Here is a 19,639-nt window from a genome sequence, read left to right as displayed (position 1 = left end):
GAGGGAGAGAGAGAGAGAACACACAGAAGAGAAGATTTATTTTGTAATCGTCAGAAATAAACACAGTTCCTCAGAAGTAAACACAAAAGAACAGAACCTGGCTGGGCTCCCGCCTCGTTAAAGATGCAAATTAGAAACAGGCCATCAAAGCAGAGGTTCTACTAATCCTCTCTCAACAACGTAAATCATCAAATTAGCCTCCAGCGCGATGACATCTGTGGCATGTAACGTCGGGTTTAAGACAATCGGTCCTAGAGGGAAGGATGGTGTCTGCTGGGCTTCCGCTTTTGTTGCGAATGATATTTGTTCATGGTGATGAGGACAGAAGGCTCTTAGCTTTAGCTCCCAATCCCTTCTGTTGGCACCAGGGATTCGCACGCTGCCAGAACTCTGCCCGCCCTTTTCTTGGCAGGCTTCGACTCAAGTTCTTTGCCTTCAACTTCCTTGGTGCTAGTCTTCTCACTCGAGTACAACCGATCAACAAACGAGAAAACCCAACCGTTAATGAGACTCTAGCAAAGGGGTTCCCTATGTGGTGTCCATGGCACCTTCCAATCCGTTTCCTGCTGCCTCCCAAGTGTTTATAGAAAGTGAGCTTGGCCAGGTAGCACCTCTGCTCTGCAGGTCTTCTAACTGTTCACGGGAGATCTGAGTGAAGAAGAATACTTGGGGTTTGTACCCCGCTTTTCTTGCCCCTACAGAATCTCAAAAGGGCTTACAATCTCTTTCTCTCCTCATAACTGGCCCCTTGTGGGGCTGAGAGAATCATGAGAGAACTGGGGTTAGCCCATGGAGATGACTAACTAGGAATGCCAGCCTCTAGGTGGGACCTGGGGACCTCCTGGAATCACAGCTTATCTCTTGAAGAAATTGACAAAAAGTGGACACTGTGACATTTCTTCCAATGTGGTCCCTGTCCTTCCCAGGCTCCACTCCAAATCTCCAGGAGTTTCCCAGCATGGATCAGGCAACCCTACCCTTGACAATCCAATGGATAAACTTCATCCCTGAACTTTTGTGGTTGGTTCCACCTCCTGAGGCAGCTATTTGGTGGTTGCGCCCATTACCCTGTGTCAGAATTCCCAAGGCACCTGCAGGCTTATGGGGGGTGGGGACCCCTGCTCTAGTAAGTAGAAGTCCCATCCATTTTGGCAGCTAGTAATACATGAAAGTCTAATTTATACCATATCTGAGCATTGGTACCTCTAACTTAGTATTGTCAGGGGTTCTCCAGCTTGTAGGGAGATAAATCCTCTAACTGGAGATGACAGAGATTGAACCTGTGACCTTCGGAAGGCAAAGTGGGTTGTCTACCACTGTGCCATGGCTACTTGGAAGAGCTAACACTACACATACTCTTAAAATGTGGATGATGGCATAGACCGTTTCCGCACTGGGAACTACACTGCTCTGGCTCTCATGAGGGAGCACAAATCTGGGGCGGAGGAGGGGCACCGGGCTAAATGCTCCCCCATGTGGAAGCAGGAAGAGGTGGGGCAACCTGCCCTGGCTCAAACGCCAGGATGCAGCCCAGTGTGGAGGCTCTGGTGCGGAAAAGGTCATAGAGAAGGCGGAATCCAATGAGTAGACCTTTGCGTGTCATCCTTGGGAAGGGGACAGGCTAATCTTCTCTGTATCGTTCCAATTTTAGTATATATGCTGCTAAAGTGAGCACCCAATGAGTAGATAAATTAGATGGCAGAGATCTCCAAAGGGCAGCTGTCCATACAGAAGAAAGAAACCAAGATCAAATACATCACAAGGAGAATAAGGCACAGTCTACTGATACTTCATTTAAACCCCTGCAAATTTTGGTGCACATTCTATATTCAACAGATGGCCATTTTTATTAACAGCAATAATCAGCAATTACTTACATCATTAAGATTTTAGTCTCTGTGTAATACTGGAAAGTCAATAGGGGAAAATGCTTAAAAACGGGATTATACATTTGTAATACTGAATAAAAAAAGCTTTGTTTCGAGACTGTACTGTTATCTAAGGGGAAAGGGGGCAAGGTCAACCTTGATTAGTAATACTATGCTGGGAGTAGGGTTGCCAGGCTCCCTTGTGGAGGTGGGGTCCCCCACAACCAGGCTCCACTGCCCTAGCTACTAACCAGCCACCTGGTGAGGAGAGTCTTACCTGTAAAAAGAGCGAGGTCCAGTCAGCATTACAGCAAGGGGTCTACATTACTTCCAATGTGACCCAGAAATTAGGTCATCACGTTGGTGGTGGTGGACTGACACTCTGTATTTGGGTAAAAGCCCTGTGGTAGGCACCAAAGTGATCATAGAGTCTTTGTCTAAATTCTACAGTGTCATCATGTGATGACATCACTTCCGGGTCATGATGGAAGTAATGTAGAAAGGTTGTTGCAATGTCAGTTGGGCCTATCTCCCACTCCTCCTTAATCCCCCCCCCATTATTTGCCAGGAGGGACATGGCAACCCTAGGGATGGGGTGTGTGTGTCCTTTTCATGGGACAGAATTGAAATATTGCTACTCATATGGCTACTTTTCCTTAGGCATCTGCAAAAGTCAGGTTTCATATAAATTAAGGTCAGGGCATGGCTTTTTATTGTTTTAATTTGGATAAGTGAAATAGACTTTTTATGTCCATATAGATGTTCTTGATTCCTCACCACAGTTTATGGCTTGGGCAATAAAGACCGTGACTGACGGGCTGGCGGGCAGGCTGGCTGACGGGAAGGTCTTTCTTGCCTAGAAATGTTTGGCTCTTGATACCCAGACTTGCAATTTTGTTCAAGCTCACCCCATGGAGAATCAGCTAGGCCAGTTTTACAGTACGCAACCCAGCCCAATGGCTCTCTTGAGGTTTTAATCACCAACCCTTCACAATACCCTAATTAACTTCACCATTCTTAGAAGCTGTTCAACAATGGCGGCCAATGCATGCTGCCCTGTTGCTAAAGGGGCCTCCGGGGTCTCAGACAGAGTTGTCAACTTCCAGTTGAGATCTGCTGATCGTTCAGCGTTACAACTTAAACTCTAAACCAGGGGTAGTCAAACTGCGACCCTCCAGATGTCCATGAACTACAATTCCCAGAAGCCCCTGCCAGCGAATGCTGGCAGGGGCTTCTGGGAATTGTAGTTCATGGACATCTGGAGGGCCGCAGTTTGACTACCCCTGCTCTAAACAATGGATATCAGTTTCCCCACTGGAGGAAGTGCTTACTCTATGGTGCACTCTATGGTTCCTCTGCAGTTGTCCCCTCCCAAATCTCCAGGAATTTGTCAACTCAGAGTTGGCAACTTTAGTTGACCCTTATACAGAGGGTGCTCAACCTGTTTTGAGAATGAGCCACAGCCCACTTTAATAGAGTGGCTCCTGTGTGTTCTCTTGAATATCACCTCCCAGTCTAGAATCTAGAGTCACAACCTTGATTGCAGCTAGGGTGACATTCCATCTTACCTTTCAGGAGGTCTCTAGTGTGCTCACTCTTTGTTTCCCTCCTGGGCCTTATGGATGACAGTAAACTCTACTTTGTTCTCATAGATACTACTAAGATCTGAGCAGATAACTCTTCATGGCACAGTCCTAAACAAGCATGGAATCTGCTTATCTGTAATGGTTGTCACCCCAAATAAAGAACAGGGGGAGTGTGGTTGTGTAAGCAGGCTCTTAAAATATTAACAGAACTAAATTGCCCAGGGCTTCCTGCAAAAGTCAGGAGAAGAAGAGCTGGTTCTTTATACCCTGCTTTTTACTACCCAAAGAAGTCCCAAAGCAGCTTACAGAAACCTTCTCCTTCCTCTCCCCACAACATACACCCTGTGAGGGAGGTGGGGATGAGAGAGCTCTAGCAGAACGACTCTGTGAGAACACCCCTAGGAGAACTGTGCGTAGCCCAAGGTCCCCCAGCTGATGGTATGTGGATGAGCAGGGAATCAAACACAGTTCTCCAGATCAGGCCAACAGCACACAAATCCAGCTAAATCTTCTTTTCAGCAGAACACAACTGTGCTTGGCAGCTATTCTAGACACATGTCTCCATTTAGAGGAAATAGAACACTAAACCCTGCTCCTGTTCCAAGCAAATACATTTCTTTTGCACCTGCTTTTACTACAGCAGGGTACCTGATGCAGGAGAGAGATCCTGGGACATGACGCCCTTACCTAAAACCTGCTGCTGAACACACTAATCACAGGAGAACGGTCTAAGTGACAAAGAAAGTTATGAGCTCTGCAAATCTCAGTTTGATCAAATCTCCAAATCCCTAGCTCAAGGACTCATTTTCCACACTGTGAAGCAACACAAAGCAAGGAGGCCTTGGGTCCTGTCAAAGGTATCCCCTCACTGTTGGATGAGCAACTATGTACATCAAGCCCAAACCATATTTAGGGTTTCGAGATTCAGAAAAGAGACCTTTCAGGAGGGCAAATACCTTTTGCTGTCAGCTGTTGACATTTTTCAGAAGTTCTGTTAACAAAATTATAGACAGCATGGGTTGAACGCCCTTTTTCTACCACTTATATGTAGTCAAAAGCAGGTCTTTCCTCCCCCCGCCCCCCAATCCAAGCAAGTATATCAAATATTTTTAGCCTAAAATAGGTTTACTTGTTTTCAAGTACGGAAGTTCATATGGGGAGGTGAGAACCTCTGGCCTTTTCCTTAAGTATCATATTGAGTTCAACAATGGACAGGGCAATCCTGTGCAGGTTTTACTCAAAAGTAAGTCCCACTGGATTCACTCACAGAGAATCTCTGCTCATCACTTTCCATACCCAACCTCCTGGTGGAGCCAGAAGCGTGCTGGATTTGAGTCTGGGAGGGACCTCAGTGAGATATGCTAAGGAGTCCACGCTCCACATCAGCCATTTTCTCCAGGGGAACCGATCTTTCGCCTGAACATGAGCTGTAAAATGGGGGATTTTCAGGTCCCACTCGGGGACTGGTATCCCTGCTTAACTGGCAGCCTGCCACCCCCTAGGAGCATGGGGATCTCCCAGAATTGAAAGCTATCACCAGACAACAGAAATCAGTTCACCTGGAGAAGATGGCTGCTTTGGAGGGGGGAATCTGTGGCTCTACACACCAACACACACACCCCAACACCCCAACACACACACCACAGGCTCCACCCTCAAATCCTCAGGAATTCCCAACCTGAAATGGGTGAAACCACCCAGGCATAGACCAAGTTGACGTCCAAGCCTGGTAATGGCCATGAGGTCATTGTTACTTCCTCGTTTTACCATAGAGTTGCCAGTGATCACTACAGCTGCCCTTGGTCCCCTCTGGGCTGGCATCCAAGCCGACTTCCACTCCATGCCACACGGAAAGGGGCGAGCAAAGCAGGGAGCGTCTGAAGAGCCAAGGAGGCTGCCGAGGGGACCCGATCCAGCAAAATGCCCTCTTCATTGCAGCCCAATGTTTGCAGAATCATGCGCTTGCCGAAACAGCAGCCTCAATCAGCCAGCTGTGTAAGAATTCAATCAGTGCTAATCTAACACAATGCACCACCTGCTCCCCGGCTGATTTCTAGTGTTCTTCAATCAGAAAGAGGGGAGCTGGGAGGGAAAGCAAAGAGTTTATCACCAGCAGTGTTAGTAGACCTGGAAATTCAAGATCCCGAAGCCCTTCTAAGACTTGTTTCTTTATAAATTGTCTTAGTCTTTGAAGGGTGGAGAAAGGAGGGGGCGAGAAATTGTGTGTGTGTGAGAGAGAGAGAGAGAGAGGGAGAGATTCAGTGCAATTGTAGCTACCTCTGTAATTAAGTGCTGGTAATTAACATGTGTTAATAGTAGGCTGCGGCTACTGTGAATCAGGCTGCACTACAGAGCCTGTTTCCTTTCCCCAGTTAAACACAAATGCAGGCACCAGCCTGCCAACTGGGGAAGCAAGCGAGTAAAATGCCTTTGACGATGCCCCTTGGCAGAGACACTGGCATACGGGCAAAGAGGGTTCATTTTAAAAAGACAATACAAGACAAGAGCTGGTAAGCATTTCAGTAGTACTTCTGGCTATGGTCGCTAATCTCCATGGGGTGGCTGGAGGGCAACTGAGGTCTGGGTGACAGAGACCAGTTCCCTGAAAGAAGATGGCTGCTTTAGAAGGTCGACTCTATGGCATTATCCCCCACTGAAGTCCTTCCCCTCCCTAGACTCTTCCTCCTCAAAATCTCCAGGAGTTGCCCAATCTGGAACTGGCAACTATAGAATCATAGAATAACAGAGTTGGAAGGGACCTCCTGGGTCATCTAGTCCAACCCCCTGCACTGTGCAGGACACTCCCAACCCTATCGCTCATCCACTGTCACCTGCCACCCCCTTGAGCCTTCACAGAATCAGCCTCTCCGTCAGATGGCTACCCAGACTCTGTTTAAAAATCTCGAAAGATGGAGAACCCACCACCTCCTGCAGCAGAGGGGAACAAGAGGGAAATGCTGGGGAGTTCCAATCCCCCCCCCACCATTTATCACTAATACCTGATATTTTGCCACACCTACATGGAACCTTCTATTCAGTTCCCCAAGTTCGACAAGCCACCTCTTTTCAGTTAAACATTATATTAGACTTCCCTAAAAATACAGAACTGGACTTGTTTCTCTCCATCCAGAACCATCAAGGTGAAAAACAGATCTCCCAAAGTGTTGATGGAAGTCAGCAATAGCGATATTTCCAAATACGTCGGCCACAGGTGACCCACATGACTACTGCTGATGTTCTTAAATGCTGGTCTATGATGAAAGAAGACATAATTGCCTGGAACTATCTGAAAGGTGCAAACCACGCACAGCAGAGAAGGATTATTAAGGACCGAGTGGGAGATAAATAGGGTGCAAGTAAACATGGGAAACTTCAACGGAACATCCCCTCAAAGAAGACTGTAGCAGTCCCCCGTCCCCCCCAGTAGCAAACGGATTTGCTGAAGTCATTAAAGGCAAGCTTGGGGAGGGATCCTTGGAAGTTATAATTGTACAGCCCACACGAGGAGGAAGGAATATCAAATGTTTCTCCGACTCGTACAATTCTGCCTTCAGCTTGCAGGTGATAAAAAAAAATACTGTTGAGTTACAAACTGAATTTAGAGATACAATTTGGCTGGAGAGTTCGGGTTCCTTCCACAGCTATAGAAAAGTGCATTCCCCATATTTCCGCTGCAGGTTGATCGCTTCTTTTATGTGCTGCTTGAAGGGCATTTGTGTACCTGAAAAAACACCTCCAGGAGCCGAAATTGGCTTCAATCACTGAGCTCAACTTGAGCGGGAAAGGAGGTCAAAGCCTTTAGGGTTGGAGGCAAACGCAGGACATGTTTGGATTTTCGCATTGTCTTTTTTTCTACAGAGGGGAAGAATGTATTGTTTTGTGACGCGCATTCCTCAGAAAACAAAGGGCATGGTCTAGCCCAGACTCAGCATGTTTAAATTTTACTGGAGAACTATTAGGTTTGTCATACCAGGATTGCCTCAGCAAACGGGGGGGGGGGGGGGGGACAGTGCTTGGGGAGGTTGGAGTTTTGGCAGGATGTGACGTCACTTCTGGGTGCTGCTCTACATTAGGTAAAGGTAAAGGAATCCCCTGTGCAAGAACTGGGTCATGTCTGACCCTTGGGGTGACGCCCTCCAGCGTTTTCATGGCAGACTCAATACGGGGTGGTTTGCCAGTGCCTTCCCCAGTCATTACCGTTTACCCCCAGCAAGCAAGCTGGGTACTCATTTCACCGATCTCGGAAGGATGGAAGGCTGAGTCAACCTTGAGCCGGCTGCTGGGATCAAACTCCCAACCTCACGGACAGACAGTTTCAGACAGCATTTCTGCCGCTTACCACACTGCGCCACAAGAGGCTTTAGATTAGCCTTTCTCAATTTTTCTTTTTACCCTTGAGAAACCCCAGAAATGGTGTGATCATGCAGAATAAGGTTAGGAAGCATATTTATGTACATGCCCACACAAGGCCTCTTCCCTTCCCACCCTCTCCAGGCCCATCACTGGCCATTTGGGGGGTCAACATGTCCATAGATGGTCATATCACCTGATGATGATTAACAAATTTAAATGCTAAAATTAATTTACAACCACCTATTCAGAAAACCCTTCCAGGGAAAAAAAAGAAACCCTGATTGAGAAAGCCTGTTGTAAAAATTTTCCCTAATCTCTATGGTCTTTATTTAACCCATTTATATTTCACCTTTCTTAAAGTAGCTTATATAATTCACCTCTTCAGTGTCGGTTGAACCATGCCTGTTAATTGCAAAAGCATTTCCATAATCTTAATTATATTTACATTTGTGGGTTTTATATATAAGTTTCCTTACCTGTATTTCCAAATGCCACAAAAAGATGCTGTGGAATGCATGCACATGTCCGTGTGTGGCTAAGCAGTGGACAGAGAAAGGGTTAATCACTTCCTCCCCCCCCATTGCTTCTCTCCTTCTCACCCCCCCTCTTGTCAATCGCCTGCTGGTGTTTTAATTAATGCATTTCCATGCTATATACACTTTGGCCCTTAATCGGGTTCAGCGCGAACGTCCCATTCCAGCAGATCTCCAATTATTGCCAAGATGTATTTCATGGTAAGATCCCAAGTTCCAATCTCTGTAACTCTTAACTGAAATGGAGAAGTTGCAGCCTTTGGGGGAATAAGTCACAAGGTCTTGGCTGCTCGCCCGGAAGGATTATTATACAGCAGGTTGGGTTCTGTAGTAATTATCTCCAAAACAGCTGGAGTAGTTGGATAAACTCCTCTGTATCTTAATACACGATGTAAGAACAGCTACGGAGAATTAAATTGCAATTGTAGATTGGCCGGGCAGATAGGTGGGAATGGAAAACTCAGATAGAAGCCTCCTGAAGCTTAAACTTGGGAGCATCTGGAAGCACCAGCCACCCTGATCCAACTCCGAGAGCTACTGATGACTCCTTGAGACAAGGGTGAACTCCTCCCTTTATGTGTGCAGAACTTCCGCATGCCTCTCCAACGTCTGTTGTCAATGCACAAAAGCAGAATTGCATCTCTTGGTAACTCTGTACCAGTCTCGTCTTCCTCTTCCCGTAACTTTTCGTTTTCCTCTTCCCTTAACTTTTCTAACTTCCAAGGAACCACAGGCAACTCCCGAGGAACCGCATATCAGTGTGGTCTTGTGGTTAGAGCAGGGATTCCCAACCAAGGGACTGTGGGGGCTCCAGAGGGGGTCCGTGGTGTTTCTCGTCCATTGTTCCCCCTCTGGAGCATGGCTGAGTTCTCTCACAGTTTCTGTGCCTGGGAGGGGGTGGAGTCTGCACTCCTGTCTTAGAAGCATCTCCCCTCCCCCAGTCCTCCTCGCACCTGTCTCTTAACGTGGGCAGTGATGTCACTTCCGGTGATGTCATTTCGAGGGTGGGTGGCAGGGCAGCATGGCCAGCTGACATCACTTCCGGGGCTCCTCGAAACCTGAAGAAATATTTCAGGGTCTCCTCCATGATCAAGAGGTTGAAAAAGGCTGGGTTTGGAGAACTGAGCTGTGGAGACCCACGTTCAAGATCCCCTGGAATTATAGCTCATCCCCAGACTAAAGAGACCAGTTCCCCTGGGGGAAAATGACTGCTTTGAAGGGTGGGTGTGTCCACAACTATGCTTCCCAATGACTGCCCCACTTCTAACATTCCCCGGAGTCCATTTAAGTTTTCATCGACGGCTTCAGTGACTCCATCCATCCACCTCATTCTCTGTCGTCCCCTTCTTCTTTTGCCTCAATCGCTCCTAGCATTAGGCTCTTCTCCAGGCAGTCCTTCCTTCTCATGAGGTGGCCAAAGTATTTCAGTTCCATCTTCAGGATCTGGCCTTCTAAGGAGCAGTCAGGGCTGATCTCCTCTAGGACTGACTGGTTTGTTCGCCTTGCAGTCCAAGGGACTCGCAAGAGTCTTCTCCAGCACCAGAGTTCAAAAGCCTCCATGGCTTTTTCAACAGTGTACATAAAGGCTAACATCAGAAAAAGTGACCATGGAGGAGGGAAAGCCCAGCTAAACATCCAGTTCTGGAGACAAGGTGGTCAGGAGGGTGGAGGGCCTTGGCTCCCGTTCACGGATGGTGAGAGTGCGGCGCGTCCAAAGTACGATGAGATTGGACAAGCATCCGGCGCGTGAGCTGAGCACTCTGCTTGTTCTACGATTTGTGCTCCAGACACCATGCCAAACATGCCAGAATAGCAGAAGGCAAATGTTTGCTCGAGTTTATTTTTTTTTCTCCCTGGCTCATCTGGAAGATTTGCAGGTTTGCGGAGCACAGAGTTTGAGTTTTTAATTAACGCCAGCTAAACGGAAGCGTTTTTGAGCTCTGTTTGCCAGGAGGCATCTGTGGCAGCGTGGGCGAGAGAGGCCCAGGGGGGTTTCGTTCCAGTGCACACTCCAGCCCCTTGACGCTGCTCTGCCGGGGCTGCCATACACAGCGAGCATGTGCAGGATTGGGCCCCTGGTTGTGCTGGTAAGTTGCCAGCCAACTGGTCACAGCTATTTGACCTTCAGCCATGCTTAGGGTTACCAGCCTCGAAGTGGGGGCAGCAGATCTCCTGGAATTACAACTCATCTCCAGACTATATAGCTTATTTGTTTACTAGGGGCAGAGCCCGTTGCATTCAGGAATACAAGGGGTGGGGGTGGGGTGGAAGAACTCTGTGGAGAGCCTCCCCGTTCCCCCAGGACCTGGAAAGGCTCCAGGCAACTGTTAGGGAACTCACCAGCAGGGGCAGCTCTCATGCAGCAGTGATCTGCAGCCTCCGAGCCTCAGAGGGAAGTGGAAGGAGGAAGGGGTGGTTAGGGGTGGGGGACGGAAGGTGATTGGCTGTCCGCTAGACAGACAGGCAAGCCGGTTGGAGGAGGAGGCACTCAGAGGCGGGACAGCTGCCCTGAGTGGGTGTTAAGCGCTGAGTGGCACTTAAGCCATGAGACACACTCCTCCTTTGAGCCCTTACCAGAAATATACTATGTGGAACAGATTTGTTTAAAACACTTCTTCCACTTCTCATGCAGAAAAAGGTGCAGAGTGACGGTTAGCTCTGGACTCCTTCCTACGGAACAGAGTAAAGAAGTTGACCATCAATGTCCACCTAAGGCTTCCTAACCAGACCTTCTCTTGGTTATGGAGGGTGATAGCAAGAGGAGTCCCTCAACGGCATCCCATCTTGGCAAGTGACGGTAAAAAATGTCATTCAGATCCGCGGGAAAAGGCAGAGATGCTCAATTCAATTTTCTTAAGAAGGCAAAGCGATGGAATTAGCATGCAAGCTTCCCGCAGGCAGAGGCAATAACACTGAAAGAGGAAGGGAACTCTTTCTAAGGAAGATGGAGCCATATTTTATGGGACGCGCGTTATGAAGCTTCCCTGCCAAATGAGGAATCTGTAAATTACCTGGGTAAGCAATCAGCCCAAGATTATAATTGCCAATTTGCAAAAATTTCACCAACAATTAAGCAAAATAAAATAACCCACCAGAGGAAATTTAATGCCTGACATTCCCGCACCTCCCTTGACTTGCCGACATGCAGCACACTATTTTATTTCTCCTTCTACAATTAAAGTCATTTTTTTGCATTCAAAGCCAGTGCAAGAAACAATCGCCAGCTCAGCAGAATTTTTTTTTATATATATAGAGATAGATTTACAGGGTGTTACTCCGCCAGACTGTAACCAGGAGGTGCTGCTTTTCGGTGCAGGAGACAAGGAGAGAAAAACAGCACTAGTGTTGACAGCTCTGGCTTGAGGGATTCCCGGAGATCCTAGGGGATCTGAGGAGAATACCCTGGAGAGAACTGGGGCTGGGGAGGGGAGAGACCTCAGCCAAGTTAACTTATACAAGCTACATATCATCTGTTTTCTGGCCTTGGTTTGTACGTGGGTGGGAGTCCACCTAAGAAGTACAGTATGTCTACCCGGAGAGCCAGTTTGGTATAGTGGTTAAGAGCGGCAGACTCTAATCCAGAGAACCAGGTTGGATTCCCCACTTCTCCACATGCAGCCAGCTGGGTGACCCTCGGCCCATTACAGTTCTCACAGTACTGGCTTGTGGGGAGAAGAAGGGAAGGCTTTGAGACCCTGCAAGAAGAGCCCTAAGAGACCTGTGACTAGCCCAAGGTCACCCAGTGGTGGAGGACTGGGGAAACAAACCTGGTTCATCAGATTCGAGGCCAACTTTCTTAACTATTGCATCACACTGGCAATCTCAGGGATAGCGTAAGACAGGGGTAGTCAAACTGCAGCTGATGCTGGCAGGGGCTCATGGGAATTGTAGTCCATGGACATCTGGAGGGCCGCAGTTTGACTACCCCTGGCATAAGACATGTTCGAGTGTGCTCTTGTGTAAGCTCTTATTAGCCTGGGTCCATTTCATCAGGCGCATGGAGGCAGAAAACATGTACATGTACACAGGGACAATTAGAGAAAGGGTTGGCTGGAAGTTATTAAAAAGAACATTCTGAGGCAAGGCACAGATGCAAACCAAAGATCCAGCCAAGACAGTAAAAGACCAATTGGGAGCAGGGCCGGGGGAGCGTGGAGTCTCTCTCAGCTACTGATGAATTGATGAAGGAAGATGGATGGTGTGCATATTCCTGTCAGGAGGGACAATTACTTTCTGTAGTAAATTTAATTCATTCCTAGATGACCTGATTTGGGGTCAGGGTTTTCAAGTATATTGAGAGTCAGTCCCCATCACAAGCTTCTATTTAGCCAGACAGCTTCTGTTTTGCATGCAAAAGGTCCCAAGTTTGATCCCCAGCATCTCCAGTTATACGGACATGGATGCCGTTCCCCAGTTGAGAGTGGGGGATCCCCCAGGTTGGAGCCCTTACCCCCATTTTAGGGTCTCAGAAACTGGGAAAAAATGACACCCCCCCCCAAGAGGCAAGAAGCTAGAAGAAAACACTGCATTGCTACATCCCCCAGAAGCAATGTAACCATGTTGGTTGCATTGTGAGTTTTGCTCAGAAAACCAGAGTATTGCCCCAGATTGCACTAACATGCAGACATCACTTCTGGGGGATGAAGGAACATCATGTTTACTTCCAGCTTCTTTTCTCCCCACTCTTAGTAAGTCTCCCCTCTCCCGTTCCCCCATTCCTGGAAACCCCATACAAGGATCAGATAACAGATGTGAAATGCCTCTTCGTAAGCAAGTGGAGAGCCTCAGCCTATCAAAGAGAGTGCTGACCCTGATATGCCAGCAGTCCAATTCATCTTACAGAAACCCGGTTTGCATTAGAGTTGCCTGTCTTCCCAGGTAATTGTACAATTGTACAAAAGAAAAATCCACCATATAAAGACAACACAACTAAATAAGAATGTGGACAATATAGAGAAGAGCTTTACCCCATGCTTTGAAAGCCCAAAAACATAGAACAATACTACAAAGACCGTAAGAAGCTGTAAGAATGCCACTGGAAATTCCAAAATCCAAACGAGGAACCGGTAAATCCTGTATTTCGCTCATGAATGCTTCCTTGGTGGACCCCAACAAAAATTTTAATGCACAAGTGCCTAGAAGTCTCTTGATAATGAGAGTTGTTACTCTGCAATTAAACTATGAAGAAACTCATTAGGATATGAATAGGATAAGTATTTTTTTTTTTAGTCTTCCCATAATGGCTGGAGGCCTCCCATCGACTGTGCAGTGGGAGAAAGGGGAAAACCTACTGCTTGCCTCTGCACTGGTGCACGGCTTAGGGGCACAACCCGGAAGTGACAGTGGGTAGCTCTAGGAATCAGCACAAACTCTATGCTCAGCCTGGCAATTCTAATTCCCATTAAAGTGAGCCAGCCACTCAGAGTTCCTACTGAGCCGAAGCTTGATTGTCTCAAACCTGCACAGGAATTCCAACTCAGCAGCTGGCCTTACTGAAACTCTTCTGCTGAGTTGCTGCAGCTGCTGAGAGCCACCCCCCCCCCCCCACCACCACCCCGGGAACTTCATCTGAGAAGGATCCTTGAAATTTCAATTTAACAACAACAAAAATCAGTAGCAACTCAAGCAACAAGTGAAGAGTCTCTCTAGAAGGGCCTGTGCTTTTTTTTTCAGAGTGACCTATGACATGCTCTGGAGAGCCACAGCTTCTAAGTCTATGAAGAGAAGCATTATGAAGGACGCTTCTTCTAGCCCATTCTTCCACCATCCCTCTTTCGCAAGCTAATGCATTCCCCTTCCCTCCCATTCTACCTGAAAGGAGTACATCTCTCTCCTGGACTTTCTGAGTGATTCTTCATTCAACTAGCAAATCAAATCTATGAATTTTCTGGTATCTGGAAGTGGGCGAACTGGAAGTGTGTCCAACACAAATGAACAAGTTCATCTAATTAGGGAGTTTATTTGTTTGAGTTGTACATGAATATACCAAATTACATTATCAGATCATAGTCCCGCTTCTGATTTATTCTTTCTTTGTTCTTCGAGACTCCGTACATCTAAGCAATTAACCTCTCAAAGAGCCAGAGAACACATAATTATCCTCATTTGTCTAAACGTCACCAAGATGGCCGCCTTTCAATTAACCTTCTGGGAATGGAAGAAAGTTGGAGTGATATAGTGATTATTTTGAACCGCACTGTATGCTTTTAGGAAAGAAATGTAATGGAATTGAAATATTCCGATGATAAAAAATGGACCCGATAGCTCTTTCCACAGGTAAAAGGCATTTGAGCAAAAGAAAAAAGAAAGGGGGGGTGTCAACTGAAATAAGGCAATATCGTCATACCACTTGGCACTTTGGTCCAGGGATATAAAACGCACTTTACACCCATTAATAAATTCGAGTGCAGTTTTATCCATGGCCACCCTAAAAGTGCTCAGAACTGTGGAAAAATATGATTGGCTGAGTCAAGAGGATTTTTAATCAATACATTTTAATTTGCATTTATTTGCTCTGTGTTTTTTTTTTTTAACCTTACTCCTTTTAAGTCACAGAGGGAAAGAGAGCGCTTTTCTGGCTCCAAGTAGGAGAAATGTAATTAGTTCACATATCTAAAGGTGACCTATGGGTTGGGTTGCCAGGGTTGAGAAATATCTGGAGATGTTGAGGGTGAAGCTTTGGGGAGATGGGGCTTGGGAAAGGGAAGACCCCAGGTCTAAATCCTTCATCCATGTTCTTTCATCTTCCCAAATTACCTTTTCAATAGCCCTGTACATACAACCAGTCTGCATATTGGACGAATGCACAGGCAGGGAGTGCAGTCCAAGCATGAATCATGGGTTCATCCCTCACCTCTGTGTGATCATCGAGGGGCCTTTGCGATACAGTATGGTACCTCGGTACCGTGGTTTGGAAACCCTGCACTAAGGTGCTAGTGGACTTTGGTCTAGCCGTTCTTCTACAGACCTTCTGAAACCAGAATATGAAAAATTCATCAAATGTCTTTAAAATAATTTTAGAACATTTAAACGGTGCCTATTCCTAGTGGTCAGAGCCTTCACCATCTCTCTTACAAGGTGCGGATCTTGTCCCCAAACCATCCATCCTACAGAAACAGTCCCCAAGAAGATGGCTTTGTGGGCAAAACTCTTTTATGGAGACATCTCACCCTCCAAGTGTGTTAGTAACCTCCTCCTTCTCTTGCCCCAGAGGAACCAATATGTACCATTTCCACAGACACATGCCTAGACACAGAGAGACATGCCAGAAAACAAAACGCATCAGGTCAAACTTCTCCTTCTCAAGAACACGGCATTATAAAGGAGCCGACGTCGTCTGTTGCATGTCAATAAAAAAAGGAGAGAGAAGCAAACCCCATTTCTGAAGTTCATCACATTTCATTCCTGACAAGCGTGGCTTTCCAATTCATCTGTGAGCTGCCGCTTCCCTCACAGCATGAAATCTGGACTGCCGAAAAGCAATTTCGAGTCAGGCACCTCGTGGTTCTTCCCAGTTTTGATGTGAAGCGAGAACTGGGCAGCCTGCCGGCCAGGAGAAACGGTAGGGAAATAGCGTATGGGCCGTGAATCTTCGCTCAGCCAAATCATCTCCAGCCACATCTGCTATTTATTATCACTGAATGAGATACTCATCTGCCCCTGACAGCGCGTAACATTTCAACAAAGTTCGGATCAGCTCTATGCTGTCGCTTCCACGGAGTCCTTATTCTCTGCACCATCCTCTCATGGAAAAAAAAAATGAACTCCTGCTTGCTCTCTCTCTCTCTTTCCCTCTCTATTCTGTGGCAGCCTTTGCCCTCCTCAAGACTCCTACCTACTCCTAGATGCACCCCCCCAAAAAGGACAAGGCGATCCAACAAACTTGTACGCAGGATTCGGATAAGATATGCCCAGGAGCAAGTTTTTTGTGGGGCATTTTAGGCTGCTGTGAAAGGAGAGGAGGCAGGGAAATCATGTTCTGTGACTGTGGGTGGAGATCCATGTTCCTGCAGAAGGGCTCATCTGGGTGCAACCCGTTTTATCCAAGTGTGAGACTCCAGTCGGTCTCTCCCAATAAGCAGACTTTGCTGAAAGAAGAATCTTTTTTATTGAAAGTACAACGAAGCAGGCATTTGTGAATCCTTGCTAAGACTAACGCACCTCAGGACAGCCTTCCTTATTTGGCCTCTCCCCCAGCACACTCCCTGAACTCAAGTCTGGGCACAAAAGCCTCCAAGGACCCTTCTCCCATTGCCTTCCCTAAAAAAAAAAAAAAAAGGTAGTTAGACATAGCATGGCTCCTGGCCCCAAGGTCGGGAAATAACTGTTCTCAAACACATTATGGATTAATGGCTTGTTCCACCCTCCTGAGCCCCTGGTGAACCCCACATTACAAAAATAAAAACAGACATGCCAAGCAATATGGGATTAGAACTGCCTATTCTAACGCCTTAACTACATACAAATCAATAAAAATATATCAATGCAAAAACAAGGCAAAAACTTGTGGTTACTTGATTTTGACACTAAACATGTGATGTAAACATACACCAAGCATTTACAATATTGGGAGATGCCCTGGCTTGCATTAAAATAGAACCACAAGGGTAATTTCAAGAGTCCAACAGGTGCTTTCTGCAGTTCTCCCCTCCAGAAGCCATACCTGTGCATGACCAGGCTGCACCACAACATGCACTCATTATGATTTTGGTGCCCCTGCCTTGCTTCCTGAAAAAGTACATTGCACAGGCTGTTCTTGATACGCATGGTCACCATTCTATGTGACCTGGCCACTTTCCTGCATTGATATAGGCCAGGGCCAGTCAAACTGCAGTCCTCCAGATGTCCATGGACTACATTTCCCATGAGCCCCTGCCAGCAAATGCTGGCAGGGGCTCATGGGAAATGTAGTCAATGTACATCTGGAGGGCTGCAGTTTGACTACCCCTGATATAGGCAATAGGAAACTCTGAGTTCTTTTGCAGGTGTGTTTTCGAATATACCGAAACCAGAAAAAAAAATGTGTGTGGCCCAAGTCAAGCACGCTAGAAACCAAACTGATCGAGAGGGATGTACACAATGTGATCTCCCTAGGAAATTGGTCTCTATAGTCTGAAGATCCCGGAGATCTCACATGAAGGTTGGCAACCGAGTTATGCAAAGTAGGTGTGTCAAACGGTCACAACTGGAAAAGAGCGACTGCGTAAAGCAGGCACATCTGGAGAAAAAAGGGAAGGAACCAGGCAGAGAGAGTGGCAAAGAACTGCTACATTGAACCACTCCATAAAATGGAGCTTCTCCTGGCGCCTTTTATGAGAGAGATGGAGTAAGGATAATAAACAGGATCTCCGTTAATCCCCCACCACACATTCCGAGGGCAACATAATTAAAATGCAAGTTGGAGTCAAAGCACCTATCGATAAATCTTTGCCGTTGGCCCTGTGGCTTGACAGGAAGCCTATACCTGGTGAGGGGAGTTGAGCCAGAGAGGGGCGGCGGGCAGAAAGGCTCTTGCTCGTGGGCAGCCATTTTAATGTTTCGTTTGAGTAATGGGCCTTGCAAATTAGCACCCCGGCGGCCTGAAATACATATTTTTCCAAGGACGTGCAGAGTCTCGAGCCGACAGGTGATGCGGGGAAACAGTCCCTGAGGGGAAGAGTTGATTTCTTTGCTTCTCAGTTATGGTCATATTTTATTCTAGCCAAGACGATGGCAGAGATACCAGAGAGCGCTTGGGTGATCCAAAGGCTTTGGAGAGGAAATCGAGCAGAAAACAACCTGTCTCCGCAGCACACAGGAAGGGCGGAGGAGAGCTGTGGGATATAGTGACAAGTGCAGTTCTGGAGGCCTCACTTCAAGAAGGACGTAGATAAAATTGAAAGGGTACAGAGGAGAGCGACGAAGATGATCTGGGGCCAAGGGACCAAGCCCTATGAAGATAGGTTGAGGGACTTGGGAATGTTCAGCCTGGAGAAAAGGAGGTTGAGAGGGGACATGATAGCCCTCTTTAAGTATCTGAAAGGTTGTCACTTGGAGGAGGGCAGGATGCTGTTTCTGCTGGCTGCAGAGGAGAGGACACGCAGTAATGGGTTTAAACTACAAGTACAACGATATAGGCTAGATATCAGGAAAAAAAAATTCACAATCAGAGTAGTTTAGCAGTGGAATAGGCTGCCTAAGGAGGTGGTGAGCTCCCCTTCACTGGCAGTCTTCAAGCAAAGGTTGGATACACACTTCTCTTGGATGCTTTAGGATGCTTTGGGCTGATTCTGCGTTGAGCAGGGGGTTGGACTAGATGGCCTGTGTGGCCCCTTCCAACTCTATGATTCTATGATTCTATGATTGTATTCTATGAAATAGACACACACGCACAAAAGTCTCCCAGGTCCAGGAAGATTGCAACAGTGTTCAAAATGGTAGAAGGAACCAATGGAGCCTTTAGCAAGGTTCATTTCTGAGATCCTTCACCATGAAATCCATCACGTTTTACCTGAGCTACACATCCCTATCCTGAGATCATGTCTACATTACAAAAGTTTGAACCAGTGTGAAGCCCGATCCATTGGGATGACTCTTTAGCTGAAAACTCTGGGAGTGTCTCTTCATTCCATTTTACCTAATTTCTCCCTGAAATTCAACATTTTTCTCTTCCCCCCCCCCCACAGAATTTGGAGTCTGTTTCTTATCAATTGTTGTTGTGATCAAAGAGAATTTGAAGAGAGGAGGGGGACGAAGAAAGGTTCTGTTAAATTTTAGAATTCCTCTCTGCAGATGCTCAGAGGCAAGCACTGTCCCCCCTAACATCCCCATCCTCCTGCTAACAACCCACCCTTGTGGTCTAGAAGGCTAAACAACTGCAAGAGCTGAAGTCACCAAAGGGTTAACTGAAATGTAAGAGAAATCTCTCTTATAAAAGAGGGGACAAAAGACAATAAGAGGAATTTAGGGGACAGAAATTCCCCTCCCCATAAGAGAGGGAACTCTACCCAAGTCTGCATCCCAGCTTCCTTTATTGCCGGAGAGCTATTTTGTCATTTACGAATTTAAAATACTTGAATCCATGACATTTTCTCAGTGGAAAAAGCCTGAGGTGGCTTAAAACAAAACATGAATCTGCTACACACACAATAAAATAATTGAGACTAGTAACAAGCTCCTAATAAGAGCAACCTTTTTCAGACTTTCCCAAACCGAAACTACAAAGCCACAGCTTAAAGAGTTGTATCAATTTCAGCATAAAGCACTAGTTAAGATAATATCAGAAACAGGGAATGGGGTGGGCAGGGAGTCTGATCAACTA

The 19,639-nt window shown here is 46.7% G+C and overlaps 1 protein-coding gene and 1 pseudogene across 9 annotated transcripts in view; both read right to left on the bottom strand.

The window, feature by feature from the left end:
- OPCML (opioid binding protein/cell adhesion molecule like) overlaps positions 1-19,639 on the bottom strand; it is a 696,918-nt gene that overhangs the window by 168,186 nt on the left and 509,093 nt on the right. The gene's annotated exons all lie outside the window — the stretch shown is intronic.
- LOC143822252 (U6 spliceosomal RNA) lies at positions 1,576-1,675 on the bottom strand (annotated as a pseudogene).

This window comes from Paroedura picta, chromosome 12, assembly GCF_049243985.1.
Source record: "Paroedura picta isolate Pp20150507F chromosome 12, Ppicta_v3.0, whole genome shotgun sequence".
NCBI classification, from domain to species: Eukaryota; Metazoa; Chordata; class Lepidosauria; order Squamata; family Gekkonidae; genus Paroedura; species Paroedura picta.
This window is presented reverse-complemented; position numbering and strand designations above follow the sequence as displayed.